This window comes from Sciurus carolinensis, unplaced genomic scaffold, assembly GCF_902686445.1.
Source record: "Sciurus carolinensis unplaced genomic scaffold, mSciCar1.2, whole genome shotgun sequence".
Classification (NCBI taxonomy): Eukaryota; Metazoa; Chordata; class Mammalia; order Rodentia; family Sciuridae; genus Sciurus; species Sciurus carolinensis.
This window is the reverse complement of record NW_025920126.1, coordinates 2,721,229-2,735,178: the sequence shown is the minus strand read 5'-3', so window position 1 is coordinate 2,735,178 and position 13,950 is coordinate 2,721,229. Positions and strand designations below refer to the sequence as shown.

Sequence of the window (13,950 nt, the reverse complement as noted above, 5' to 3'; positions counted from 1 at the left end):
GTTATTAAATAGCTACAAGCTAAATGCAATGTTGAAATTCCCTGAGTCAAGAAAATAACAATATTCCAAAATTCACTGGGCTACCATTTTTACATGATGTACACATCTCCCCATTCATTTATACAACTGATAGAGGCCACCACTCCAAACTTAGGAACCAAAGCAGAAGAGGAACCTACCAAGTGTGTAACTGTGTTTACAGAAATGAAGGGAATTATGAGTGAATAAAATATAAACACTTCAGGGTTGGGGATGTAGCTCAGTGGTAAAAAGCTTGTTTATTAGCATGTACTAGGCCTCAGATTCACACAGCAAAAAAAAATAATAATAAATCTCCAGAAACAAAAACATTTTAAAATATACTTACTTAAAAGGTATGGCTGTAGTTTTGCCTTTTTGAAGGACAAAGGCAATTTGCTACAAATATCATACACTGTAAAAATAAACAGAATCATTACATATAATACAACTGATGCAATTTATTATTTTAAAATATTTTTAGTGCTCTAAAAACTAAGTACTCAGAATTCCTAATGACAATCCTGAAAGCAGAGTTGCTAAAGCAAAAATATGTATGATTCCCAAAGGAGTAATCCAAGGTTTTGAATATAATAGTTGTAGCAAGTCTGAAATCAAAAGGCAAAAAATGAACTAAAAATGGTTTCTTTAAAAAATGATAAAGATAGAAAACTTTTAATCCATAACTTTATGTTCACAGACAGCTGAAAGTGTGCTGACATACTACTCATCCTAAAATAAAAAAGATGATTTAAAAACTGAGTAAGATACACAGCATTGTCTATATTTTCTATTTTCTAGTCCATAATTTCACCCAACAATGGATATTATTGCTACTCTTAAGAAAAGTTATCACTCACTCATTTCATGACTGTAAGAAGGTTTGCTCATAAAATCTAAGTTTCTGAAAGGTTGTCATTACTGAATCATCTCATAAATAAAATACTTGGTACTCTTTCTTTTTACAGTTTTCAATGGTCACTTTTTCTTTTTTTTCCCACCCCCATACTCAGGATTAAAGGCAGTGTCTTGCATATCCTAAGTAAAAAGTACTCTACTGCTGTGCTACATCCCCCATCCCTTTTTCTTTTGAGACAGGGTCTCACTAATTTACCAAGTCTGGTCCCAAATCTGTGACACTACTGTCTTAGCCTCACAAGTAGCTGGGATTACAGGCATGCACCTCTGCTTACAGTTCAATATTCACTTATAACTTTCAACTGATGATTCCTCAAAATACTCACCAACTACTGACAAACTGGCTATGAGCTCTATGAAATCAGTTGGAAATGGCAAGTCTTATTCACCCTTAAAATCCTCCAAAAAAATGCATAGAAGGGAGTCTGAAGAAACAATTTGGAACACTTGTTAATAGGACTCTTGCCAAATAAAATCACTTCTCTCCTGTTAGGGATGTAACAAAGTGGCAGATTACTTGCCCAGAATATACAAGGCCCTAGATTTTACCCCCAGCACCTCCAAAACAAAATTTCCTTTCCTATTTTGTTAAACATGGAAAGACCCCCCATGTTCTTGGATAGGCAGAATTAATATTGTCAAAATGGCCATACTACTAAAAGTGCTATACAGATTCAGTGCAACTCCAATTAAAATCCCAATGATGGACCTTACAGAAATAGAACAAGCAATTATGAAATTCATCTGGAAGAGTAAGAAACCCAGAATAGCTAAAGCAATCCTTAGCAGAAAGAGCGAAGCAGGGGGTATCACAATACCAGATCTTCAACTCTACTACAGAGCAATAGTAACAAAAATAGCATGGTATCGGTACCAAAATAGACAGGTAGATCAATAGTACAGAATAGAGGACATGGACCCAAACCCAAAAAAAATACAATTTCTCATACTAGAGAAAGGGGCAAAAATATGAAATGGAGAAAAGATAGCCTCTTCAACAAGTGGTGCTGGGAAAACCATATGCAAAAGAATGAAATGAAACCCCTATCTCTCACCCTGCACAAAAATCAACTCAAAATGGATCAAGGACCTCAGAATCAGACCAGAAACCCTTCATCTTATAGAAGAACAAGTAGGTCCATATCTTCAACTTGTCGGCTTAGCATCAGACTTCCTTAACAGGACTCCCATAGCACAAGAAAGCAAGAATCAGCAACTGGCATTGATTCAATCTAAAAAGCTTTCTCTCATCAAAGTAAACTATCAGTAATGTGAAGGGAGAGCCTAGAGAGTGGTAGAAAATCTTTGCCACTCATACTTCAGATAGAGCACAAATTTCCAGAATATATAAAGAACTCAAAAAACTCTACAGCAAGAATACAAATAATCCAATCAACAAATAGGCTAAGGAAATGAACAGACACTTCACAGAAGAAAATGTACAAGCAATCAACAGATATATGAAAAAATGTTCAACATCTCTAGTAATAAGAGAAATGCAAATCAAAACTACCCTAAGGTTCCATCTCACCCCAATTAGAATGGTGATTATCAAGAACACAAGGAATGATAGGTGTTGGCTAGGATGTGGGGAAAAAGGTACACTCATACATTGCTGGTGGAGTTGCAAATTAGTGCAGTCACTCTGGAAAGCAGTATGGAGATTCCTCAGAAAGCTTGGAATGGAACCACCATTTGACCCAGTTATCCCACTACTTGGCCTATACCCAAAGGACTTAAAATCAGCATACTACAGAGATACAGCCACATTGATGATCATAGCTGCTCAATTCACAATAGCCAGATTGTGGAACCAACCTAATGTCCTTCAATTGATGAATGGATAAAGAATCTGTGATATATATATATATATATATATATATATATATATATACACACACACACACACACACACACACACAATGGAATATTACTCAGCCATAAAGAATGATAAAATTATGGCATTTGCAGGCAAATGGATGAATTTGAAGAATATCATGCTAAGTGAGATAAGCCAATCTAAAAAAAACAAAGGACGAATGATCTCGCTGATAATCAGATGAGGACACATAATGGGGGTGGGAGGGGTTAGTGTTAGGGTTAGGGTTAGAGTTAGGGTTTTGGTTAGGGAGGGGGCAAGAATGGAGGAAGGTTGGACTATATAGAGGGAAAAGAGGGTTGGAAGGTGTGGGGGGAAGGGGAAAATAACAGAATGAATCAAACAACATTACCCTATGTAAATTTATGATTATACAAATGATATGCCTTTACTCCATGTACAAACAGAGAAACAACATGTATTCCATTTGTTTACAATAAAAAAAAGAAAAAAGTAATGAAAAAAATTTTGAGACAGGTTTTGAAAATTGCTTAGGGACTTGCTGAGTTGCTTAGGCGGACTTTGAACTTGTGATCCTCCCACCTCAGTCTTCCAAGTTGCTGGGATTACAGGGGTGTATCTCCCACCGTGATAGTGGAAATATTGTTTTAAGTGCTTTTGTTGTTATTGTGAACTTACCATGAAATAAATGGAAATAAAGATGCTTGGCCTAAAAAAAAATTAAAATTTATAATAGCACAATTTGAAAATTTGCAATGATGTATAAATGATTACATAGGAAATAAATCATAAGTAAAAATAATTATTGAAATTAAATGCAGGTAATTTAAAGGGGCAGTTAAAAAAAGCATGCTTCAAAAAGAAGGGTGTGTGTGTTTCAAACAATATCACCTTTAGCAAGAATTAGAAGTTGGTGTTCCCAAGGGTTTTTTCATGCAAAGTGAAAGGATGGCTTAATCCAATGAAAAATGATGGGGTGGATGAACCTGCAAAGCTTACACGTGCCATGCCCCCTCTACACAGTCTCCCAATAGAAAAGGTACAGCCTGCTACCTTTAGGATTTCACAGAAACTTACAAGCTACTGCCTTTTCTAACACAAAAAAGGTTGAGATTCACTTAAAATATTAAAAAACAAAAATCAGTTACATTTTAAGTTCAACTTTGAAAACTAGCTTAATCACATTGCCTTTGTTGTTTAACAGGCCAAGTGTGCACCTGGGTATAGTGGTGCAGGCCTATAATCCCAGCCACTTGGGAGGCCAAGACAGGAGGGACAAAAATTTGAGGCCAGCCTCAGCAAATTAGCAAGGCCCAATCTCAAAATGAAAATAAAATCAGGTGGGTGTGGTGGTGCATGCCTATAATTCCAATGGCTCTGGAGGCTGAGGCAGGAGAACTGTGAGTTCAAAGCCAGGTGCAGCAAAAACAAGGTGTCAAGGTGTCAGTGGGACCCTGTCTCCAAATAAAATACAAAATAGGCCTGGGGATGTGACTCAGTGGTTGAGTGCCCACCGAGATCATTTACCAGTACCCCCAAAAAATAAATAAATAAAATAAAATTTGTTGTGGTTGTAGCTTAGTGGCAGAGAATTCCTGGGCTCAATCCCCAGTATGGCAACAACATCAAAAAGACAAGTAGGAATAGCAATAAGGAACTTAAACTTCTGTGTGGCTTCACTATTGTCCACACTAATTAAACTATATCAGGAATACTAGGTTCCATCATTGCACTGGACATGATGGTTCAATGAGAAGTTCTGATATTTAAAGAATAATCTGTAGGCACAAAAGCAAAGGTACACTTCAATTATGAACTACTGCTTAGAGCTGATCTTTCTCCCACTCTCAGATTCCAAAGCACTTTTCTCTAATAGTTGGTGATCCACACCCCATCTCCCAAGGGCAAGTATGGTGAGGAGACTAGAATAAGATGAGAACATGATAACCTTCATGAAACTTACCATTCCCAAAAGTCTCTTGAATGACCACTGAGGCCTTGCACTCCAACTGTGTAGCAGATAATAGGCTTGCCATTCACAATCCTAACTGGTATAAAAAAATACCTGTCTTCTAACTAAATTTAAGGTCAGGGATTAATCATACCATTAGATATTGTGCAGACACATTATCCATATAAGATAGATGGGCAGAATAATCACACATAATTAATCACTGTACATCAAAGAGTTTAAAGGTAATATATGTAGATAATGTTTGAGTCTCTCAAATTACCACATGCCCATTACACTCTTCATTCTTTAGGGCACTATAAAGTTTTTAATGACACATATGTTCAACTCTAAACATCTAAAATATTCCTAAAAAGGCACTAAGCTTAATTCTACAGAATGGCCTCACATAGCTTAATAAGTATCAAGGTTATGTGTTTGATTTATAAGATCTAACTAAAAATACCAAACACATAATAAATCCAAATATGCCTTAAGTGTCCAAGAAACAAACTGTGTACATGTATTTATTTATATGAAATAAAAATATAATCATCTCTTCCAATTAATTGGGAAGTAAATAAGAGAAAAATCCCTCACATTTACAGAACAGAACCTGGACCAAACCATGATAATACAGGTTCAATATTCTTCCACTCTTTTCCACTTATAAAGTTGATGAAGTCCTTCTTAGTCCTTGGACCTGGATAGTGTCTAAATTCACCATCCTCACAACAAAAGATCAGAATTAAATATTAATAGCAATGGGAAATAAATTTTGTATTTGTTTTCACTATTTCATCACCTCATTTTAGTTCATCCTAATATTCAAAAGCATTAGCAATGTAGAAGCTGTTGAATTACTACTGATGACATCTCAGCCCCAAACACAATCATAAGACTTAAGATTTTGTTCTCACTCTTCCAAGTATGAAAGTACTATGAAGCACAGTAAGCAGATAAATCTCAGAAAGTGATGTTTAAGTTTTATGTATAACATACATATTAAAAGTATTACCATATGAAAAGTTATTAAAATAATGCCTGAAACATGAAAATTATTAGCTATTTTAAAACTATGTTTAAAGGCTTTTTGTTTGTTTTTCATGGAACTTTCCATCATAGTCACATCACCTCTGCCATTCAGTTTTAAATTACAGAAAGCATCTGGGGCAGTCATTTTCTCCCAGGGATTTTAGTGATTCTATTTACAGTCAACTTTGCACACTTCCTTCCATCCCCTCCACCTTTCCATTCCCTATGTATGGGATTCTGTCAAATACTCCTAACTGTTCTCCAGACTTGTGCATCTTCAAGTGCAAAAGCCCCATTGTTCCCTACTACCTACCACAGGGACAGGGGATTCTTTTTCCATTCAGAGCAAAAGACTACAAAGAAGCTCCCATTCAAAAACATAAAGCTTTAAGGAGAAGATGGAATTGAAGTAGTTCTTTGAAGGACAAGTAAGATTGCAACAGACAAAAATGAAGAGAAAAAAGCAAGGTAACTGCCATGACTAAGAGAAAAAGGGCAGGAAATTCCATATAAATTCAGTGATATTGAGAATGCTGATTACAAACAATTAAGGAACATGTGGGGAAAAGGAATGAGGGAAAAGGGAGGGAGAGAAGCACCTATGGGATACAGAGAAAAGAAATTTAAATAGATAAGAAGGGAGGATGATTGGATAAAGAAGTAAAACAAAAAATGGAAAAAATGGAAAAGGAAACAAGATACAGACATACATAAGGAACTGCCAATTTGTTTTTCTGTTGTTTTTCTTTTTGGCAGTATTGGGGAATGAACCCAGTAGTGCTCTACCACTTAGCTACAACTCTAACCCATTTTATTTTTATCCTGAGACTGTGTCTTGCTAAGTTGCAGAGGCTGGCCTCAAACTTGTGATTCTCCTGTCTTAGTCTCCTGAGTAACTGGGATTACAAGCATGCACAACCAAACTCAACAGAATTGCCACGTTGTTTTTGAAATTTTAAATGAGGAGAAATACCTCTTAATATTTAGCTTATGGGCTGGGGTTGTGGCTCAGTGGTAGAGCACTTGCCTAGCGTGTGTGAGGAACTGGGTTCGATTCTCAGCACCACATATAAATGAATGAATAAAATGAAGGTCCATCAACAACTAAAGAGATATTTAAAAAAATATTTAGCTTACGACCTAGATGACATCAAGGTACAGCAGGTGGACCAATTTGAGATTTCCTACCTCCATATTAGAATACCAATAAAGTCAAACTAAAAGACCTGATATTGCAGACTACACATTTTCTGTTCCTTCTGACTTAACACTACTGTATCACCCACTACTTTCTCCTCAAGGCTTAGTTACTTTTTGAAAATATCACATTCCTGTTTATGAGAATGTCCATGGAGTGGAATGCTTACCCTGCACTCTTAAAAGTTCTACTTCAAAGATTTCCTTTAAGCCCTGTGTTCTCCAGAAACTGCTCCAGCAAACAGCAAGATCTCCCCTTCATCCTATTACCCAAAGGATACATCAGCACTCTGGGTTTACAACCATTTCCTATATTGAAGAGGATCACACCATTTCACAAGAGCATTACTTTCCAATTAACTATAAATCTCTAACAACAAAGACTACTTCAAGTATCATCCATCTATCTAAAGGAACTTAGGGTACTATAAAAGCAAAATGAGTTCTGTAAAATATTTGCTAGATCAGATTATCTCAGCTCTTCAAACATGATCCGAGAGAGGTCTACTATTCCAATTACACTATGATTCATCCTTCTCCATAACTGAGAATCTTCAAATACTTACTGATAAATAGTAGGAATAGCAGTTATAGTAAACCATACACTCAGTCCTACAAGTGACTGGTTTTACATGGGACAATCACTAAGTATAAGGTGATTCAAAATTATTTAAAAGCTATTAAGAATATGAAAATTATGCCTAAAATAGTAGAAATTTGTAATAAAAATGCAAATATAAATTATATACTTAAAGCAACTTTAGAAAACACATTATTCCATATTAGCTCAATTTAAAAGTTTGTCAAGTTTGATCATTGAAGACATTTTTGTATATATGTAAGCACTTGGCCAATTACACTAATGTATGACTAAAACTACTAGTGATGTGTTGAGGGAAAATGCAATATGGTCTTAGGTTTCAAATCAAATCATAACTGACATGCAAGAACAAAGGCAGTTTATATTGTTGCTAAACATGGGAAAGACTATGAATCTTTTTAAGACAGGTAATAACAATTACAGCTTACATTTCTTATTAACCATGTGTCAAGCACTGATGACTGAGAATTAACCTGTTTTCTTATCTGTAATATGGTATACTACATATCTTATAAGGTTGTGTGAGGATCAAACCAGAAATAAAAAACTCTTGAGAGTTGCAACAGGTAAATGGTCAACAAAATAGCTCCTATTGTTACCACTTGGGACAGGGCAACCAGAACCCAGTTTTATCGTGACCACCAAGAACAAGACTGAGGCTAGTAAAGACAGAAGCATCAAGGACAAGACCCACACTTGGGAAGGGGACCATGACAAGAGTGCATTTGACACTACTATCTTAGGGATTTGTAATTAAGAGCCCACATCCTCAAATCATAGGTATTAAATCTGAAATTCAATTTCAGAGTCAAATCAGAGAATGTGATCTTAACTTTGAAAGAAAAATTCCATTATTCTGAAACTTGGTGAGTTGCAAATAATGACTTGGCCAATGTCTACTTGGACCACAGTGTTCTAAGACTTCTCAAAGACATCTTATATAATAGTCAGGAGACTGGAGCACAAGAACAGATAAGAGAAAGTTAGATGGGCAGGAATAGGGAGCAAATGATGTCTTCAAGCTCCCTTAGAACAACACAAACAATGAGCTCTATACACAACTAGGGAATCTGCTTTTTGCAGTCATTGCATGCTGAACCCCCATGAGAGAGATGATAAGTCAAGTGAGTTTAACTGATTTTGAACTAATTTAACTAGATGCAGAACACTATGTTTTCAAAATGTAATGAAAGGTTAAGAGCATAAGATGTTTAAAAATAAGATAAATTTCAACATAATTGGCAAAGAAACAAAATCATCCAGACTTACAGTACCTGTCTGCTCTGCAACATCTACTTTTGCAACATTAACCTCAAGATCTCCCCATTCAGCAAAACTTTCCCATTCTGGTTGAAGATTTTGACAAGCAGGACAGTACAGCGAATAACTAAAATATAGTTTAAGAACAAAAAGCTAAGTGCTCTCATGATTACTAATCTTGGGATAAAGCAAAATTATGAAGAATTTTTTAAATATTTTAGTTGTAGATGGACACACTACACCTGTATTTATTTTTATGTGGTGCTGAAGATTGAACTGAGTGCCTCACACATGCTAGGCAAGCACTGTAGCACTGACCTACAAACCCAGCCCAAGATTATTTTGAACATATAATTCATTAAAAATATTTACACTAAAAACTGAAAATAAAGTGTTTAATTTTGTGCACATTGAAACAGATCTATGGGTCTAACAATCTGAATATTAAGAAGTATAATTTAAGGATCATAACCATCCATAATAAAGCAAATCCAAGAGTAAATTTTTAAAGACACAGGGTCTTATGAAAAACAGCTCTTTAGAAACCCTTGGACTTTTCTACTACCATGTGGTCACCAGAAAGCTCAAGACATTTTTTGAAGTTTACCATTTTAACAATATTGTACTACAGAGTCAATTGCAAGGTGTTGGAAAAATAGAAAGTACCCTGGGCTATGGAGAATGAGGAAATCCAAGTTCCAAATTAAGGCAGCTACTACTACTATGCAGCAGGATTGCCACAGGATTGGCAGGCCCAGGAAGAAGGCTATTCATATTAAAAGAAGCTAGAGACCTGCATTTTTATACACAAATATTTCAAAACCAAACCCCCACACATATACTAAAGCAGGTTAAATAAAACTCTTGGCCAGTTAGTTTCCAAGACCCTGGATTTACATATTCTATGACCAACAATAATAGCATTTTAATGGCATTCATAATCATCCAGGTCCTAATTTTTCCCTAGAATTTTGCTTTTCTACTTTACTGTAGATTGTAATTTCCCTCAGTTTATAGAACCAGAACAAATGAAGTCTACACATGTTAAAAAACAAAAATACAATTTCTGTATTCATATTTTCTTGACTTGTTTTAGGGAAAATTTCAAAAACAGGACTGCAGAATAAAGCAAACTCGTATGATACATAATTCAAATTCCTTAATAAGAAGTTACATCACAATGAAAATATCTCTATAATAACTTCTGATCAGGAATAGATTAACTGAAAATAATTCACTTATAATTAAATGTAAACTGTTAAGAATACTAATTCCTTTTTCTTTAATTCTTTTCTTCTTTTTCTTTTTTGTATCAGGGATAAGAATTGCTTCAGCCTCCTGAGTGGCTGGGATTAAAGGTGTGTGCCACCCTGTCTTGGAATCCTTTCTTTTTTTCAAATGTATTGTATCTTGTGTTTCTTAAAGACTTGTAGAACCTTAAATCTTTAGCCAAGGACAAAGAAGGAAAACACTTCTATAATTTCTGATAGATGCTCTAACTTGGATTTAACTCATTGTCAGTGTATTTTGCTTGTTGTTTTCTCCTTAATACCTCTTCTAATGCTATATTTACTGTTTGACCAAATGAATTTAAAAATATCTTGAATATTTGACTGTATTTTGCATATAAATTCATAAGCTCTACTGCTTAACATATTGTTTATAACATTAAATATTTTACAGACCCAAATCTAAAACAATTCTGATAAAAAAAAGAAAGAAAAAAAAAACAAATACTGCCACTGGTTAACTGGTTATATTTCCCCTCCTCCACAGTTTCAAAAACAGATTATGTGCATACTAAACATTTTTCCCTATTTTATTTTTGTTATTATGTTTTATGATTCAAAATTTACTGACTGTCTTCTGGGTTCTCCCTTTGGGATATCGACATCACTTACTTCCTTAATATTTAACTTACTTCATACATGATCCAGGAAAATACCTGAGTCTTTTTAAAGAAGCAGTGTTCTAACAATTATTCCATGCTTATTCTGGAGGCCCAAAGAAAGCCAATATACCAATATCTGGCCAGATAAATGAGACATCTGTCTCTCATCTGTATAATGAGATAATAGTAACTATCATTAGGGAATTAAATATAATAATGCAATTAAAGGTTATTGTATTGTGCAGTATACAGACAATATTCAATAATGGTTGTATTGGTTAATATCTGTTACACCACTCTTTTCAGTCATACTACCACCAACAACTATTTAGCATCTAAAACAAAGGCATTTATTTCCTATAGTAGCAGAAAGAACTTTAAGTTAGAACTAAGACACAAGACACAGGGTTTTGTTCAAACTACTGCAACCTAATGCTCTTAAGAGTTTGTAATAATTAAAGTAATAATTTCTTAATGCACTATCACTTACAAAGGCCAAGGAGTCACAACTCAAGGATTCTCTACATTGCAAATACACAATGGAAAAATGAGATGGGAGGGCTGGGGAGATAGCTCAGTTGGTAGAGTGCCTGCCTTGCAAGCACAGGGTCATGGGTTCCAACCCCAGCACTGCAAAAAATAATAATAATAATAAAATGGGAGAAAAGAATGTGAGGAGGGGTGCACGAATATTTTTAAATAACCCTATTTCAACTTAGCATATGCAACAAAAAGTCCCAAATTCCAACACCAAAATGGAAGTTTCTTAAGAAAAAACAAAAAGCTAGAGATTGTGCTCAATATTCTCTTCTGTAAAAGTTAGTGAAAATAAGTCTGGATGTCCATCTATAAAGGATGGGAAGTAGTCAGACTCCACCCCCACCCCTTGACTCCCAAATCCCAGTCTCAAAGTCCTGAAGAAAAGTTAAGAGAGATTTCAACTGAGCACAAATCCTTCGGTGCACCACAGCACTGGAAAAGGAACACTGGAACACAGTGCAAATGAAAAGGAGCTGGGAACCTGGAGGAGTCAGGGCGCCTGCTGAGGGACTGGGAGGCAAAGTTTGGGGAAGCTGGGGCCTGCCTGAGGAAGAGGGGATGAGGTCGGGTAAGCAGGTTCCGAGGGGACCAGACCTGCATCGCAGGACAAACACCCCACACTCACAATTCTATCATCCTTTCTCCTTCCAGCAATTCCCTCCAGTTCTCCTCCGTGATGACACGCACGTTGCTCCATTGCCCGTGGGGTCACGGAAGACCCAGAAGCAACAGCAACAACACTGTCAGGAAAACCAGGAGACCTCTGGAAGATGCCACGACCACCTACGCCAGCACTCAGATGCGCTTTAGCCCTGCCTCACTTCCGCTCTGCTCCTCAACTCTGCTCATGCGCGTGGCAGTTCCGTGAGGCGCAAACGCCCAGGGTAAACTCAGGGCGCATGAGCAAACCCTGCTTCCAGCAGGTGCTGGAGGAGGGAAAGAGGGAAGCCATTGGACTTTAGTGCTCATGACAGATACATTTTATTTTTTAAATCTCAGGGTCTTGCCTATTTGCACAATAAAGGCAAAATGCATAGGAATATGGAAGTAAGTTCATTTTATATGTTTAAATTGCTAATTGTATTGGAAGAAATGTCTGATGCTAATTTGTTAGAATTTCAATTTTTGGGGGGTGCAAATATTTTATTAACAGATCATGGTGATTATAAAATTAGGTATGTTTCAAATTTCAAATTTTTTTCCAAAAATTAATAAAATTTTAGATGAGAATTGACATTATTTAATTCTAATTTTCATATTGAATCATAATAATTTTTTTACTTTGGCACAGTAATTTTTAGTCCTGAGACTCAGTTTGTACAAATTAATCCTAAAGATGAAAAATTCATATTCGTAGAGGTATTTACTTATGCTAGAAAAAATACATAGTTGTAGCAATAGAAAAACTGTTAAACCACAGTTTATTACTTATGGAATATAATTCAATAATTAATATTTTTAATATGTGAGGGTAAAATTTCCTGAAATATTAAATGACAAAATGAACTCTATTTAGTTTTTTATAACCATTTTTAACAACAAACAATATAAAAAGTGATATATCAAGAAAAAGTACATTTCTAAAAATAGTAAGATACTATCCCTGTTAAGTTAGGATAAAAGAAATTCAGGAATGTGTTTTGCCCATGTGTTTAAATACATTTTTGGTTCCCCAAATTAACTTCAGTAAGCTTGTAATAAAAGTACTTTTATTGAATTTGTTCTTAATAAAATACATTTTCATTGTAGTAAAATTCTATTAAATTATTTTAATGAGTTTGTTGTAAACTAAGAAAGATTAAGGTATTCAATTTATGTACAATTACCTGATGTAAACATCTGAATTTTTCATGTTATGCCTGTAGCATAATTGGAACTGTGATACTTGGAAACACTACTTGCTCTGAAAAGAATTAAAATTTTCTATTCTATTCTTTTTCTCACTAGCTCATTTTGAGGTTGCAGCAAATATATCACCTACTATAGCAAAGCAAAAATCTTTTGTTGGCACATCTTATTGGTAAGACATTACTGTGATTGGTACATTTTTGTCTCTTCATGTTTAGTAATTAAACTCCATACTTAGTAATTCCAGATACTGGCAAAATAATCTTTCTAAAATGCTCTTTTAGTTATTGACAGATGATTGAAATACAATAGGAGACATAATAATAACCCTTAGTATGTAAAGTAATTTATTTATTGTTATAGAATTTGACTATGCATGTAAAAGTTTAGACTCCTTAATATGCAGATAAATAATTTAGATATTGTATTATTCAAAAAGTAAAGTAGCTCCATACTTCATAACTAATGCTGAAAGAGCCATCAGTAGCTCTCTACTTTGAGAGTTGAAGCTTTCTTGGCATAAACCTTTTAAGGGAATGATTGATCAATTTTACATGAAAATTTTAAAAATGCATGTTGGGCACCTTAAAATTTAAGTGAAAAAATAGGAAATACTGGCTAAAATATACCAAATGAGGTTTAATATCTTTAATATATATGTTCTTTTAAGTCAATAGAATGTTTCATTAAAGGCAGAGTTTTAACATAACACATATATGAAGTCTTAAAGTATGAAAAGTGTTTCCCTTGAACAAAACTGCAAATTAAATAAACATCAATATACTTTTTTATCAAATTGGAAAGCATCTGGAATCATGAATAATCCCCTCTATCACTAAACATTTGACAAT

The 13,950-nt window shown here is 34.8% G+C and overlaps 2 pseudogenes; both read right to left on the bottom strand.

Annotated features, from left to right (window-relative positions):
• Window positions 1-367: 367 nt before the first annotated feature.
• On the bottom strand, window positions 368-13,103 carry LOC124973933 (thioredoxin-related transmembrane protein 1-like; annotated as a pseudogene).
• LOC124973951 (uncharacterized) lies at window positions 8,570-8,724 on the bottom strand (annotated as a pseudogene).
• Window positions 13,104-13,950: the final 847 nt, after the last annotated feature.